Raw genomic sequence first — 13,477 nt, forward strand, 5'->3', positions numbered from 1 at the left:
AACAGAAGAAAAATACTACATCGTCTACTCCTGCATTTGATAGTGAAAAAATACCATTTGTCAGCGGTAGAGCATCTTTAAATTAGACTTCTGCGTGATGTTCGTTACGTATACGTGTGTCATAAAACGTACAGTCAGTGGCCATAATACAGTATATCGCAATTTTTTTTTTTCTCCAAACGTAAAAACTTCACAGTTGACAACACAAAAGCTCTTTTTCTAGCGCTTATTTTGAAATATTATACATGTTCTTCCGTTGCAATGTGTCTTAGTTGTGAACGTTTATATGATTGTATCCAAACAACGTTTGAAATGACGCCGCCATTTCCTTCTTTGTCTATAGTAGTAAAACGGTGTCATAAAAATCACATGTCTATACTTCTTTTTCTTCTTTGACTTTATTCCGCCATTAGTGAAGAGTTTTATACAAAACTTTAAGACAAAAAAATTAGAAACAAAAAAATATGGAAGTGATTACTGAAACGCAGCTTTCACAGAAAAACAACAACAATCATAAGCAAATCTAATAGACTACCCATCATTCGGTAATAGTTCCTATATGTAATCAGGGACGTACCCTAATAGGACACAGATAAGTTCGTGTCTATCTAAATTGTCTAAATTACGTATAACTCAACTGGATAACTGTTGACAATATTTGTGAAGAATTCATCTTAGCAGATCAAATAGATCTGATGTTTACAATCAAGTAAACAATGGGTTAAAGCATAATAAGATATGACTTTAGGAATAACAATTAAAAATATGTAAAATTACTAAAAAAATGTATAGTAAAATTTTCACTTGCTTACTTTATCATGGCCACTGACTGTAGATGCAATGCTTTTTGATGTATATACATTTATGTGTGTAATAATTTGTAGATGTATCTCGTCGATACTATTTCCTGTTGAAACAGTTTATTATACACGTGAATCAATGTTTTGAGTTACATCTACATGCAGCATATATAAGTACATCAGAGTATTGTCATTTAAGCAATAAACTGTTACCAGATTGGATATACAGTTGACATGAAGCTCATCTGGAAGGAAGATAAATAGAAATCATTGCCGTTAGGGCGCCATGAATATTTATCTTTCGGACGGGTGGGCTTCATATCAACTGTATGTCCAATCTGGTAACAGTTTATTACTTATATTTCCATTACGATCATTCGAATTCAAAACTACACACGTATATCATTTAAATTTCCCGCTTGCGCTAGTGTTGACGTCACCAAGTTCAATAGACGGAACAGCAATAGCATCAGCTTCTGAATATAGTTCAGCACAAAACGGTTTGAAACAAGCGAACAAATGAAAATTATGCGATGTCCTTTTTTAATACAAGTGATTTTGTCAACACGATAATACTACATATAATGTATTAGATTTCATAGACTACACAACTTTAAAACCACTTTTGAAATTATTTGACCGTTATGTATAGGCGTAAGTATACATTGAATACATTGTCAGTGACGCGGCGGAAACGTAAGATATTCATACGCTGGACCAGATTGGAGTTCAAAGCCAGATATTGCCCATCTGGTTTAACATAGATTAAACGGGAAACTGAAAGTAAATGGAAATATAACACCTTATTGTAACAGTCCACTGTCGCCGCTATCGGTGGCGATAATTACAGGGGTTAGTAGTAGTAATCACTAGTTTCACAAGGGAATGGGGGTATAACAGAAAGAAATCCGAGTTACCGGGATTGTCTTCACAGAGAAATAATATAAAACGAAAAAAAAAATCCAAACTCTAATTTGTAAGTGACGATATAAATCCAGGTTAATTTATTAATGTTCTTATTTCAAGGCGTTTTGTTAAATAGCTAAACGTTAATTTTGGTCATAGATGCAAAGATATATATATATTAAAAATATAACATTTAGAAAGATCGATTTTACTTGCTATATATAATGAAATTCAATTCAGGTGGTATGTTTCTTTAGTCTTTCAAACACAGGTACACAATGTACCAAAGTGTAATCAAAACTCCCCTAGAACCTGATTGGCCTTCCCGATGAATGTATGTTAATTTGCCATGACGCAATTGTTTACAAAAAAAACCCAGAGACATAGATAATTTAATTAAATCTCTGCAAAAAACTACACGAATAATTGAACACATATATCGTACTTGTAAAATATCTATGTATGAGCTAATTTATTTTCACATCTTTGACAGCTACATGCATGGAAGTTGTATGGAACGTTTTCGTGTGGTTTTAAATGGGAAATTATGTTAAGGTTTAACCAGAGAATTTAAATATCATTACTATTGAAATCTCTGATTTAACCTTCATGATTCGGTTGATGTAAAATACGACGAATGCGATGCTGCAATAATTGCCTCTTGCCGGGGCCCCATCTCTGCATCGGCCGAATATTTTGTGTCGATTTCCATGTATAAAGATGCTTTTATCGAAAAATGATTACAAAGCATTGTCATTAATGTAAGAATACTTCATTTGCATCAAATGTATCATCTCAAAACAACAATTTACATACCGCATTAGTGGTTTATCACACGAAACGAAACCGACACGACCGAGAAACACATGTCCATGTTGACATTTCCACGCAGCCTCGTTTTCAAAGAGTTTGGCGAATTTATATTTAGAACTGTGCTAAATTTACACGGGGCTTCCCCAAAATTTCAATGGTCAAAACTGGACACCGTAAGCAGAACTTGACCATCATTATGGTATACAATGACTTTTGGAAGGCCAAAGAACGCATTTAGACTGGTTTCCTTTGCCCGACTATTCACTTTAAAGGTAGGTTTCGCCCAACCAAATAATTTTTTTTGTCATATCCGATAAGCGAAAAACATTTTAAAAAATACATCAATTTAATTTCTAAATGCGTATGATATTGAACAAATGTATCTTGAATACAAAATTGAAGGAAATCCTTGATTTATCACGATGTCAGGCTGACAGGATAACATTCAAATGAAGCTGCGATGGATTGTGTTGTCGAAGCTTGGCTCATGCGCATTGTTACGCACTAAACATAAACAAAATGGGTGAATATAAGCCTGTGAAGAAAAAAATGTATCTGAATCGGCAACAAAGAGGAGGAAATTAGAATGGAATCGGTAGCACCCTAGGATATCTCTAGGGAATGAAATTCAGAGATGGCATGTAGCAATAGAAGAAACAGAAGCCACATCTCAAGCGGAACTCGCCCGATTCTATTGGGACTCATGTTGCACATGGTGAGTTAAATTTCAAAACATATGCTAGAGCACATACAGCAGCAGACTAACAACATAACATGTTTGATGTACTAAGCTAGCGAGCGTATGTAAGTAACTTGAAGTGTTCTATATATATTATGTATAAACAATCCATCGCACTTCGACTTGTTGTCTTTTTTTTTCTTTTTTTTTTGACTAAACATGCCGTGACAAGACTGTCACTTCTAACCGACATTTTGTTGCACGCTTCCGTTTGTTGATGCGGCCTCGTGTTGGTAAAAATAATTACGCCATGTTCCATGTAAAGCTTGACTTCGCTCTATTTTTAGAGGAGTATTTTCCTGGTCAAGCTAGGCAATGACCACCCATATTTTTCGCTGTATGCATCGAAAATGAACTGAAGATTATATCTATGTACAGGATAAATTTCAATTTCGTATTCTTTATATATTTCATTGGGCGAGACCTACCTTTAATATTGACCATTGCTAAAATTGTTTTGAAGTTTTGACAACGTGGGGTACGACAGAGTGACCCTCTGTGTCCGTATATTCTTCATGTAGAACTCCTTAGATCGGCTTTAAAAATCAACCAAAGTGGTATTACCATAAACATTTTTTTAGTAAACCAATTTGCAGTTGACACATCACTTCGTTATCTTATAACCTAGTTTCTCTTTAAACAAGATTAAACATGTTAAAAGCTTTTACATGTCTTTCAATAAATCCTGAAAAAAGTTATATAGATTGAGACAAGATAGGTTATTTGACAAAAACACATTCACTGAACGAAAGCCAGATAAAATAAATAGAAAATATTATTATCTATTGCTTGCAATTACATGGGTGATGTATATTATATTATATTTCAGAAACTTTTTTTTATTTTAAAATTGAATTGTAAAGCAAGAAGGCCAGATTTTTGAAGAGTCATTTTCTTATATTTACGTATATGTATTTGATGATTTAGAAAGAAACATTGAAAAATAATGTCAGAGTACTACATCTTAGACTTTAAATTAAGGTTATTTTGTACAAACTACATGTTTGAGCTTTGCTTGCCTACTGTATAAAGTTATGATTGGTACGAGTCTTATCAATTGTATTGCATTACCAAGGATAATCATGTCGGCATTGGGTTTTTTTCTGCATGAACATGACTTAGTAAAAATGTTACTGTATATTCTACTGTTCTACTGTTCATCCTCGGATATACCGCAGTCTTCCAAAACACGCAATATGCATTGCATACACGCTACATACATGGGAGGCCTTCCTTATTTAATCATAGCTGGTAAAGTTATATGTGCCGTATTTTTCATATTCAGGAATCAAGATGAGCCTTTAATATGTTATTTAGTAACAAAAGGTACCAACATTTTGAGAATTGTAGCAATTTCAATGCATAGGTTTTTAGTACCAATAAGAACTGGAAATGATTTTAATGCTAACATTATTATATAATTACTTCTATAGTACATAGTTTTCGCCCTTCTACGGCATACATCACTTTAATAGGTCTTTAATTAATTAAATAAACAAACAATCCTCGGAATGTTCTGTATGTGATCATGACGCCACGGTAAATAAAATTAAGTAGGTCATATTTGTTTCATATTGTTTTGGCTATTTATTGTACTGAAGCGTGAATGCTCTTTCATTTTTTTTTATTTCACGTACTTTATGAGGTGATATAGTATTGCCTTTTTGAACTGTTATGGAACCTAGAAATTAGTGAAGAGTTCAGAATTTGGAGCAGATCGTTTTCAGTGTCAGAAACATATCTTTCTGGTGTCGATTGAATATATTCTGAGAGAGAATGGAGAAAAGTTTTAATTATTAGAGTAAGTGTCTATATAGGTTTTTAAAAGTTGTTATTGTTGTTGAGCAAATTCCAATTTTTGTGTCGGAAATGAAGTGCGTTTTAAGAACAAATCATTTAAATTATGAACAACTATTCCATGCATTACTACTTAAAGAACGCCTTTTTTAATCTCTATTTTATATAGATATTTGAACGATAATCTACTTCCCGACAAATAATCATCAACCATTTTAACCTAGTTCAAGCCCGGCATATGTGCGTCAATTTTATCAAAATCACCGAACGGCTAATCGTACGGCTAGATGTAACGCTGAATAAATAACAATTTTGAGTTGACAGGTTATTGTAGGAATACGAAAGCATGCAATCCGATGACGTCACACATCCGATTTTAGGAGTGGTTTGTCCTGCATCTGCATACAGCGATCAAAGAACAGCAGTATGACGTCATTCGATTAATAATGACGATAAGAACAATTTGTGACGTGACACTGAAGTAAGAAGTTCGAGTCCAAGGTTAAAATCTCGCCTAATTAGTAGTCCGGAACGTCTACTGGAATATCAAATTTATTTATCCAACATCAAACACACTTATAAAACGGCATGGGAGTGGAATAACGCGACGTATTGTGTAACCTTTTACCTGTCGTTTTTTTAATCGGTTTTCATCGTTCTGACGTATCATAATTATATATCCCGGTTCAGGTTCGTTTAGTCAATGCAGGAAAAAAATCCTGAGTACACACAGGCAACTAAGGCAGTTATTGTGACGTTTTCTCATCATAGTCCTCACCCAGTAAAGGTTTGACCTAAGGAGTCAGATCCGATGCATTATGGCATGCTTGTTTTCCGTTTGGGTTTATGTGCCAAGCTGCTACGTCACGGTAAACACGGCGGTGTTTCTCCGGATTGTTTAGTCTTTCACAAATACTACAAAATGCAGCGTTCCATTCAAAAAACATATCTTCTGTTTCGTAATATTGCTTCCATTTAAAATATTCCAAATAAGCGGTCTTGTTGTTAGCTAACGTCTTCATATGTTGAGCAAGTTCTTTCACAGATTTGTAGTCGTTTGTGTTAAGGTCGGAATGAGGGGGGTGAAATATGGTTGTGTTACTGCCATCTCGTATTACTGGCACTATTGGATGCTGCATGACACGATGTTGAGATTTTTATGTCGTGTAATCCCAACAAAGGGCATTTTTTACTTTGGAAAACTGAAACGAAGCAATTGGTTCAGACCCTATATATTAAGCATGCACGATAGCGAAGAAACTGAAAAAAACTTATACTTTGGAAGAACTGGGTTCTGAAACGAAGCAATCTGGTTCGCCCGTTCAATGTGACTCCCTGATGCTCCATATACTATAAAAAAGCTATGACACAACACACGATAGCGAAGATCGTTGTCACATTCCTTCAATTTAGTTCCGCATGATCCAAATATGTCAACTTGGATACCATGAGACTGTAAAAGTTTGATAAATTCATGTCTCTTGCTACGTGCTTTACAGTTACTTATAAACGCCACAGCCATCTTGTTCTTCTTAGCATAAATTTCATCCAAATTTTTCTGGTTATTTTTGGGTTTACTGCTTTATCTAAAGTAGGCATGTTCGAGTGTAAAGTCAGCATCGCGGCGATATGACATGGTCCAGTTCACTTTATTCTTCAGGGCGTAAAAACACTTCTTTTTGGAAATAGTAAGTTGGACTTTCAAATTCAGTAAATATCCAAACTTGACCTGGAGTTTTCTTTGGAGGGCAGTATCGCATGGCCCTTGGCTTAAAGATAACGGCATCTACTTTGTCCATGGATATGTTTTTGTTTTTAGTTACAATACAATCGGATACCGGACAGTTTTCAAATTTCTTTCCTGTTCCCCACGTATCAACTACCCAATCATCAAACACGGGGAAGAATTCTGGATTGTAGAAATAAATGTTCTTCTTTTTCCGAATTATACTGTTGGCTAGATAGTGAGTCGATGTGGAATTTCCTATTGTAATATCTCTTATATATGAAATATATCCCTGATGGAATATAGCAACAGTTTCCTTTGGCGAAGTGTCCAATATTTCCATGTACTTGAATAAAGCCAATCCGATGATGATAATGATGCTGATAATAGTTACAAAACGTCTGGGGGAAAATCGATGCCAAAGTGTCATTTTTCTGAAAAATAGGAGAACATTTATTTATTTATTTATCATCTATTGTATTTATTTATTTAAATTATTTATTTATTTATTTACTGATTACGTGACTGTTTGATACACCTAAAATCTCGATAATAAGCAGGAATCGAAAATATGTCTTTAGAAATGATTTTACTTTTACTTTGAATTTATTTTGGCCTTTTATTTCGGATTATTAATATACTAGCTTTATACCGTTTTTACCTCATTATGGTCTTTAAATAAAGCTTTGAATTTCCTAAATGTATCTTGAAAAAACAGTCAACAACAGTTTACCGTTACACGGCTCTTTTGATGTACATCAAATGATTAAATTACCTGTTCTATTCTGTTGCCTCCAGTTTTACTATGAGATAGTCCAGGGGTGTAGAGATCGTAAGTGATCGGAACCCCTGGAGTATCGAGGATGAGACGGGGTTATCTGCGTTAGTACCAATTTTATCCGCTAGGCTGTGCTCATAAATACTAGTTGTATATTCGTAGCGAAACCTTGCGGAGGATAGAAAAACTACGATAGGCAACCCAGTCTACCTTTGAAGGGATGTCTTGTTTACAGGTACCAAATATACAAATTTTGGACGAAGGCTTAATATTTAAACGTTTCAAATAGTTATTGTCTTGTTGATAGATAGAGGATCTGTCATTCGTTTACCTTCATATTAAATTTATTATAATATATTATTATATTTTCAAATGAAAAATTCGAAACAAGTATCATAAATCGAATATGAGATCAGCTTTAAGAATTTTTTGTCGATGTAAATCTAGACAAAACCACAGTGAGCTTATTGACAAGAAAAAACAGTATAAGAAATTCGAAGCTAGACTAAAGAGAGGGTACAAACGACATCAAGGTAATTTAATGAATTTCCTCAGGAAAAATAATCCGGAAAGGTTTCATAAAATGTTTAAGAAAAAAAGTAGGCAAAACAATGGCAAAATAACAAGACAAGCTTTTTATGATCATTTTAGAAACTTGCAGCTGACGAGTGTAGATGCAAATGAAGAGGCGGCAGAGTTCTTACTAGAATATGACGTAGATAATGGAACGGTATCGTACGAAGAGCTAGACAATGATATAACTGAAAGAGAAGTAAAAATGGCAATAAATAAACTCAAACGTAATAAGGCTTATGGACTTGGTTTGTACAATGAACTTTTTATAACAGCAAAAGATTTTCTTATTCCATGTCTTAGGACCATATTTAACCAAGTATTTGATTCGGGACAATTTCGATCCTATTTGGAGTATTGGTACATGTATCCCTGTTTTTTAAAAAGGGAGATAAAGAAAAATCCTTATAATTACCGAGGAATTACGTTAGTCAGTTGTCTTGGTAAAATATTCACTTCTGTGTTAAATGAAAGGCTCGTTACAGTTGATCAAAATTATAATAAATTAACCGACGCACAATTTGGTTTCCGGAAAGGTCTGTCAACGGTAGATGCCATTTTCGCTCTGCAATGTCAGGTAGATAGGGCACTAAGAAAACGAAAACGATTATACTGTTGTTTTGTCGATTATAAAAAGGAATTTGATTTTGTAATTAGATATAATATTTAACTTATTTAACTTATAAAGGAGGTAGTATAAGGCAAAATGTTGAGAATTATAAGAAGCATATATGATTATGTAAGATGTTTTGTAAAATACAATGGTACCTCCTCAGATTTCTACAAGGTCAACTGTGGATTGTTCCAAGGAGAAATTTTGTCGCCGATATTATTTACATTGTTTGTCAATGACTTAGAAATTAATTTTATTAATGATAATTGCACATTATTAGAGATTCGAACCATTAATAGTTGTCCACTCATGTATGCAGATGATATGGTGTTGTTATCCGAGTCGCCAGATGATCTCCAAGTCATGTTAAATTACTTACAGGATTATACTACAAAATGGGGGCTTACTGTTAATGTGCAGAAAACAAAAAAAAATGATTTTTGGAAATGATGGAACTATTAGAAATAATGAGAAATGGTATTACAATAATGAGCCAATTTAGGTCGTAAATAAATTCAATTATCTGGGGCCTATGTTAAACTATAACGGAAAAAAATTAAAACTCAAAGGCATATCTCAGAACAAGGTAAAAAAGCTTTGTTCGCTGTTATGAATGTATGCAAAAACAACTTTTTTAATATTGAAACCAGTTTGGCAGTTTTTGATTCTTATGTGAGAAGTGTTTTGAATTATGGAGGTGAAATATTGGGATTCCATAAATCTCCTGTCATTGAAAAGGTACACAACAGCTTCTTAAAAAGAGTACTTGGTGTGAAGAACAACACTACTAATGCTATGGTATACACATGTATATTTAACTCGGAAGAGTTTCTTTATCTATTATCAGGAAAATTAGAATATTTAATTACTGGATGAAACTAAAAAAATCTAACAATTGCATTTTAAAGGAATGTCTTATAGAAATGGAAGAAAATGATCATAGTTGCAATTTTATAGTTGAGATTGGAATTAAATAATTTGGGTCTGGGCTATATATATGATTTGGAATCGTTTTTTAAATCTATATCTGATCTATTTAAATTATTTAAGTTAGAAGATCTTTTATACAGGAATGTGTACGTTTGATAAATGATTCATATAAAGGAAAATTATACAAATATCTCATTACAACTTATTTTTGTCAACCTTATCTATATAAATCTTCAGACATTAAAGTTAAAAGAAACATATCTAAATTTCGGTTATCTGCCCATGATTTGAATATAGAGAGGGGAAGATATAAGAATATACCTAGGAATCAGAGAATATGTTCATTTTGTAATGATGATATTGAAGATGAATTCCATTTTGTTATTAAATGTAAGGTGTATGAAGATTTAAGATTAAAATTTATAAAACCATATTATATAAAAAAAAAATCCTAGCATGTTTAAGTTATGTCAATTATTAAATACACAAAATGTAAAGGACTTAAATAATTTAGGTAAATATATTTCTTATTCTTTAGAAAGAAGAAAATTGCTGTCAGGTGAAGACCATTTTTTTTACTCTCTCTCTCTCTCTCTCTCTCTCTCTCTCTCTCTCTCTCTCTCTCTCTTCTATAGATACTACAATAGATATAGAATTTAATGGTGTTTTTTTTAATTAAACTTGTATGGGTGGGTGTGAATGTTTGTGAAAGTGTATATGGTTTTGTAATGAGAACAATGTCCTTATGTATTATTATGCATGTAATTGTTTATATGTTGCGATAAGTTGTAAAACTTAAGCAAAATAAAGAATCTGAATCTGCAAGTCACATACCGACATGGTGTCTTCCCACTCAGCCAACATATCCGATTTTAACATTAGGAGGAGGAACAATAGAGAACAATGGGGGCTAATTATAGGTAAGTTATAGTCTGTTTTAGAAAATGTATTTACCAGAATGTCTAATTTGATTAACGACAACGGCCCTGCAGGTAGGGCGTTAGAATTGTACCTGATTTAGGATCTTATCTTTTCTCTTCTTCCTAAATGTCTTTATCTTTCCTAATGCCTCCCTTGGCACCGCCTCACTTTTGGCCTTGAGTTGAGCGTTCGCCCCTGTGAGGTAGGCTCTGGGTTCTGTCCCCTGGCCGAGACACACCAAAGTCTATAAAAGTGGTAGTTTCTGCTCCTGCTTAGCGCTCAGCATACAGGGAGTGGGACGACTGGTTCGCCGTTGTCAGTATAATGTGACCGGGTGGGGTGTGTTGCTTGGTGTCTTCGGCGGCATGCTTCAGTGATATAGCACTATAAAAAGGGCAACAGTTCCACTATACAAGACACAACATGAATATATACCGCAGTCTCCCACAGCACGCACCCCGCACGGCATACACGCAACACACCGCATACATGAGAGGCCGTCCTTACATGACCATAGCTGTAAATAGGACGTTAATCAATCAAACACAACAACGGTTTAAACACACCATGTTCAATTCCGGATCACTCTTACTTACAATGTTCTATCGATATTCTGGAAATGGATCATAATCACCGCTTTGAAACATCTATTGAGTCCAAACGCACAGCTCCGATGTTCAACGCAAATAAAATACCTGGAGATTTTTTTAAATCCGTCGATTATATAGACGCAATTAATAAAACTATAGACCGCATTGGGCAGGAATTCGCTTGTAATAGCGACATAAATACAGCTTATGACGCATTTGAAAAATTTCTACATACAGAAATGGAGGGAGCAGGTATGTCATCGCGTATGCATTTACGCAACACTCGTATAATAGTTACAAACGCAAGTCGTTATATAAACCTTACTGGAACGATATGTTACAGGAGAATTGGGATGCATTATGTGATAAAGAAAAAACTTGGCTGAAGTAAAAAGGTTAACCTATAATACGTCGTCGCTATAAGGAGGAGTATTGTATCGCTCGGCGACTATTCGACAAACTTCATCGCAGGTGTAAACGTAATTATCAATTACAGAAACAACGCGAATTAGAGGAATCACTTGTTAAACACGATTCTAGGGAATTTTGGCGTGGATATTGATATTGGTAAAATTGGAATTGGAGAACAACGCAAGCAAAGAATTACATGGGAAGTAATTGATGGTGATAGTCATATTGTTACCGAAACTAAGGCAGTGTTAAATAGATGGAAAATAGACTACAGTGACCTATATTCTACATGCTCTACTAGCGACAATATCTTTGATGAGGTTCACCTAAAGCGTATTCGAGAGGAAAAAAATTCCGCAATTATAATATATACAATGTACACCTACCCCAAACGCTTAAAATTCCGCTGTGTACAGGCTATACAGTATTCTTGTAACAGAAACATAGTTATATATAATTACATAATGTATATGTTTCTAGTTGTACAATTGTACATGTAAGCAAGACACCATTTTGTATTATACTATAGAATTATATGGGTCAAGGAAGTAATATCAATGGTTGTTTTCCAGATAACACTAGACCTTATGTTTGTAGGATACACATTACTTGTAAAAGTAAATATTGGACAAATAAGTGTGGACAGAATATTGTTGAATTGTTGAGGTGATTTGCCCCTTTGTCAAGACAAAAAAGAACAAAAAAATACATATAAAAGACGGTCACTAATGTTCACAAAAACAAACAATGCACACATATAGAACATAAAGATAAACTATAGGGACAATGGCGTAACGTATTTTCTGCGCGATGATCCCTTAGGTCAATCGCTATAGAATTATATTAGTAATCTTTAATCTTTAATACGAAAATACAAGTATGTTGGGAAAAAATACATCTACAGTTCTGTAAAAGAATTCTTGGTCTACGAAATAATACATCTTATTTCATGATTTACTGAGAAACCGGCAGGTATCCTATTACTGTTAATATTAAACTAAGAATGATAAAATTTTGGTATACTCTTTTATCCGATGAAAGCAAACTGTCTAGTTTTATGTACAAATTGATGTATACTTTCCATGTAGCTGGTCAGATTGAGTCCACAGGTGACAAGCCCCTAAGCTTGCTCAGTCAGGTTTAATTGTAATTAGTCAAATAAACATGTCCATTTAATTTTGGTTCTATTGTACTGTAACGAATATAATGATATAAACCCTGGAGGTACATTAACTTCTCCAGTTGAGCATATTTCTGAGAGTAAAGGGAAGTCTGTAACATTCCCTCCAGATTTATTCAAAGTTAACGATTTTAGGACTAGTACCCCAATTCCTTCTCATAGAAGTCCAGATGTTGGATATGATGGACAGACAGGGAACAAAGGTCATGCTGGTTTTACACAGCAGGATAGAGCTAGTTGTTCACCTCCCACTAGTATAAATATAAAAGCAGAGTCCCATAATATTTCAGGAAATGTAGAACAGAATATGGGTACACATATTGGTTTTGGGTTTAGTACTTCTCAGTGGGAAGGACAGTGTTAGGTCAGATGGTAGGGGATATAATCCAGAACAGTCCTCTAGTAGCTTCTCTAGCAATAAAGCCACACCTAGGGTTACTCCCCATTATGACATGCCCCAAGATAATCCCCAGGTTGTTCTACCTCAGGGTCATGGTTCAGGAGTTTCCCAATTCGAGGGAAGGGCGCATATGAATGGTGAGGAGGATTTTATAGGATTCCCTTATAGTCAACCAGGGTTCCCACGCCACCGGGAAAACGGGAAAAAGTCTGGAAAATCGAAATGAAAAATCCCGATCGGGAAAAGCCTTGATAATCACTATATTCCAATAAAAAAATGGAAAGGGCCTTGAATTCTGTG

At 34.3% G+C, this 13,477-nt stretch overlaps 1 pseudogene; it reads right to left on the reverse strand.

The window, feature by feature from the left end:
- Positions 1-5,849: 5,849 nt before the first annotated feature.
- LOC138334589 (3-galactosyl-N-acetylglucosaminide 4-alpha-L-fucosyltransferase FUT3-like) lies at positions 5,850-7,447 on the reverse strand (annotated as a pseudogene).
- Between the last annotated feature and the right edge of the window lie 6,030 nt (positions 7,448-13,477).

The sequence above is a fragment of the Argopecten irradians genome, chromosome 11 (assembly GCF_041381155.1).
Source record: "Argopecten irradians isolate NY chromosome 11, Ai_NY, whole genome shotgun sequence".
NCBI lineage: Eukaryota > Metazoa > Mollusca > Bivalvia > Pectinida > Pectinidae > Argopecten > Argopecten irradians.